This window comes from Apium graveolens, chromosome 3, assembly GCF_009905375.1.
Source record: "Apium graveolens cultivar Ventura chromosome 3, ASM990537v1, whole genome shotgun sequence".
Taxonomy (NCBI): Eukaryota; Viridiplantae; Streptophyta; class Magnoliopsida; order Apiales; family Apiaceae; genus Apium; species Apium graveolens.
In genome coordinates, this window is record NC_133649.1 from 170,004,781 (window position 1) to 170,009,170 (window position 4,390).

General features: G+C 41.0%; 1 non-coding gene across 1 annotated transcript; it reads right to left on the minus strand.

The window, feature by feature from the left end:
* Positions 1–500: 500 nt before the first annotated feature.
* Positions 501–607, minus strand: LOC141715969 (small nucleolar RNA R71). The gene has a single exon (XR_012572707.1). It is a non-coding gene; the product is annotated as a small nucleolar RNA R71 (small nucleolar RNA).
* Between the last annotated feature and the right edge of the window lie 3,783 nt (positions 608–4,390).

The window sequence follows — 4,390 nt, forward strand, 5'->3', positions numbered from 1 at the left end:
AGAGGACTTTAGATATGGCTGAGGAGATAGACTCAGTTCTTGATATTCCGGAGAAGATAGATTTTGAAGATTCAGATAAAGAGAGTGAGCAGAAAGAACCAATAATCATGGGTGATCGTATAGTTCCGGTAGATCCAGCTCTTATGGACTTTTCTCGGCCTAAAATTGATGACATTCAGTCAAGCATCCTTCATCCGGCTATTCAGGCTAACACTTTTGAAATCAAACCGGGCACTATTCAGATGGTGCCGAATTCTGTTTCTTTCGGAGGTGCTGCGATTGAAGACCGCAACATGCACATCAAGAATTTTGTCGAGATATGTAGTACTTTCAAATATAATGGTGTGACTGATGAGGCTATCAAGATGAGGCTTTTCCCATTCTCTCTAAGGGATAAATCTAAGGACTGGTTATATTCTGAACCAGCTGGGTCCATCACTACTTGGAAAGATCTTGCGCAGAAGTTTATAGTGAAGTTATATCCAATGGCGAAGACTGCAATTATGAGGAGTGCTCTTACTCAGTTTGCGCAACAACCAACAGAATCTATGTGCGAAGCTTGGGAGTGCTACAAGGAGATGTTGAGAAAGTGTCCACATCATGGTATGCCTGACTGGATGGTGATCACTGGTTTCTATAATGGTTTGGGGGCCCAATCTCGGCCCATGCTCGATGCAGCAGCTGGAGGCGCCTTGTGGGCCAAAAGCTATACCGAGGCTTATAATCTTATTGAAACTATGGCTGCAAATGAGCATCAAAACCCAAATCAAAGGATGATGCCTGGGAAGGTAGCAGGTATTCTGGAAGTTGATGCAACTACAGCTATTGCAGCGCAGCTCCAAGCGCTGTCTTTGATGGTCAATTCTTTAGCCACCTATGGAGTCAATCAGATAGCTATGGTCTGTGTGCTTTGTGCAGGCTCTCATGCTACGGATCAGTGTTCTCTTGTTAATGAATCTATTCAGTATGTGAATAATTATCAGCGACCGCAACAGCCTGTGCCAGCTACTTATCATCCTAACAACAGAAATCATCCCAATTTCAGCTGGAGCAATAATCAGAATGCTGTTTAGCAACCATATCAGCAGCCTATCAGTAAACAGTTTAATCTACCTGGATTCCAGCAACCACAGCATTACGCTCAAAGGCAATCATATCCTCAACAAGGAGGTGCTGCTCCACCTTTTAGTGCTGATTTCGAGGAGCTCAAGCTGTTGTGCAAAAGTCAGGTTGTTTCTATCAAGACCTTGCAAAATCAAATCAGTCAAATAGCCAATGCAGTGCTCAATCATCAACCTGACACACTTCTCAGCGATACTGAAGTGCCAGGCAGGAAGGAAGCTAAAGAGAAAGTCAAAGCTATTACCTTAAGGTCTGGAAAAGTTGGTGATGCTGAAAAAACGAAAGACGGAGAAGCTGAAGTTGTTGATGAAGAAGAGATGCAAAAGGAGAAAGCGGTGGAACCAAGGAAGACTATTGTTGAACACACTCTGCCTGAGGGTAATATAGGGGAGAAACAGCTCTATCCTCCACCACCTTCCCTAAGATATTGCAACAACAAAAGCTGGATAAACAGTTCGGTAAGTTTTAAGAGGTGTTCAAGAAACTTCACATCAACATACCTTTCACTGAAGCTCTGGAGCAAATGCCTAGTTATGCAAAATTTATGAAGAGTTTTCTTTCAAGGAAGGTGAAACTGGATGACCTTGAGACCATTGCTCTAACGGAAGAGTGCATTATTATACTGTAACAGAAATTACCTCCAAAGCTTAAAGATCCAGGTAGTTTCACCATTCCTTGCACCATTGGCAAGCTGTCTTTTGACAAATGTCTGTGCAATTTGGGAGCAAACATCAATCTGATGCCATTGTCTATCTTCAAAAAGTTGAATTTGCCTGATCCAAAGCCCACCTACATGTCTTTACAATTGGCTGATCATTCTATTACATATCCATGAGGCATAGTGGAGGATATGTTAGTAAAGGTGGATAAGCTCTTCTTCCCTGCAGATTTTGTCATTTTGGATTTCGAGGAAGATAAGAAGTTTCCCATAATCTTGGGAAGACCATTTTTTTTGGCTACAGGTCGTACCTTGATAGATGTGCAGAAAGGTGAACTCACTATGAGGGTGCAGGATCAGGATGTGACATTCAATGTATTCAAGGCGATGAAATTCCCTACGGAAGACGAGGAGTGCTTAAAGGTGGATTTGATTGATTCTGCGGTAACTTCAGAACTTGATCATATGCTAATGTCTGACATCTTAGAGAAAGCCTTAGTGGGGGAGTTTGACAGTGATGATGAGGATGGCAATGAGCAACTGAAATATCTAAATGCTTCTCCTTGGAGGCGAAAGCTAGATATGCCATTTGAATCTCTTGGTACTTCTGATCTCAAGAATGCTGAAGGAAAGCTCAAACCATCTATTGAGGAAGCACATACTTTGGAGCTTAAACCATTGCCTGAACACTTGAGGTATGCTTTTTTAGGTGATGCATCTACTTTACCTGTTATTATTGCATCTGACCTTTCAGGTAGTGACGAGGACAAGCTCTTGAGGATCTTGAGAGAATTCAAATCGGCTATCGGATGGACTATAGCAGATATCAAAGGGATCAGCCCTTCGTACTACATGCATAAAATTCTGCTAGAGGAAGGTAGTAAGTCGACTGTTGAGCAACAACGACGACTTAATCCTATCATAAAAGAAGTCGTGAAGAAAGAAATTCCGAAGTGGCTAGATGCAAAAATTATATATCCTATTTCTGACAGTTCTTGGGCTCACCCTGTGCAATGTATACCTAAGAAAGGAGGTATAACTGTGGTAGCAAATGAGAAGAACGAGCTTATCCCCACTCGAACAGTCACAGGATGGAGGGTATGCATGGATTACAGAAAGTTGAACAAAGCCACGAGGAAGGATCACTTACCTCTTCCATTTATTGATCAGATGCTTGACAGGTTGGCCGGTCATTAGTATTATTGTCTTCGGGATGGCTATTCATGGTATAATCAGATTTGCATTCCACCAGAAGATCAAGAAAAGACTACTTTCACTTGTCCATTTGGCACGTTTGCTTTTCGCAGAGTTTCGTTTGGCTTATGTGGTGCACCTGCCACTTTTCAGAGATGTATGATGGCTATATTCTCTGATATGATTGGAAACAATGTCGAAGTGTTCATGGACGACTTTTCCGTCTTTGCATATTCGTATGATGAATGTTTGAACAATCTTCGTTCGGTGCTCAAAAGGTGTGTGGAAACTAATTTGGTGCTCAATTGGGAAAAATGTCACTTTATGGTGCGTGAAGGCATTATTCTTGGGCATAAGGTCTCTAGCAAGGGTCTTGAGGTGGACAAAGCCAAGGTGGAAGTCATTGAAAATCTTCCACCACCTATTTCTGTGAAAGGAATCCGTAGTTTTCTTGGTCATACGGGTTTCTATCGGCGTTTCATCAAGGACTTCTCGAAGATATCAAAATCGTTGTGCAACTTGCTCGAGAAAGATGTGCCTTTCAAATTTGATGATGAATGCTTGGCGGCATTCGAGACTCTCAAGAAGAGTTTGATAACTGCACCAGTTATTACGGCACCTAATTGGACAGAACCTTTTGAGATGATGTGTGATGCAAGTGATTATGCAGTGGGAGCAGTTCTTGGGCAGCGCAAGAATAATCTTTTTCATGTGGTCTACTATGCTAGTAAGACTCTAAATGGAGCTCAAATGAACTACACCACTACTGAGAAAGAGCTCTTGGCTATAGTCTTTGGTTTCGAAAAATTTTGGTCTTATCTACTTGGGACAAAGGTGACAGTATTCACTGATCATGCTGCCATTCGCTATCTAGTCTCAAAGAAGGATTCGAAGCCTAGACTTATTTGTTGGGTGCTCTTGCTATAGGAATTTGAGTTAGAGATCAAGGATCGAAAAGGTACTGAGAATCAAGTAGCTGACCATCTCTCTAGATTGGAGAATCCCGATTCTACTTCACATGATAAGACATTGATCAACGAATCTTTTCCGGATGAGCAGTTGTTCGCAGTTCAGGAGTGTTAGATATGAATACACACAGGGGGGTGAATGTGTTTTGGCTTAAATGTTTACTTTTTGATCGACTTTGGGTTTAGCAGTTGGTTGTTATCAATGATTTTGTAGAATAGATGTTAAACATAAATAATAATGTAAATATGTAAAACAAAGATCTTCAAAACTCACTTAATTTTATATTAAAAATCAAGCAGTGTTTTGCTACAAAATCTCTAAGTTCTTGGTTTAGAACTTAGCTTCTTTCTTGAGAGAGAATACAATTTCTAATCTATTCAGTCCTGTCTTAAACAAAGGACCTCAGTTAACTTTATATGATAGTTAACTTTGGTTTACACAGTGAAC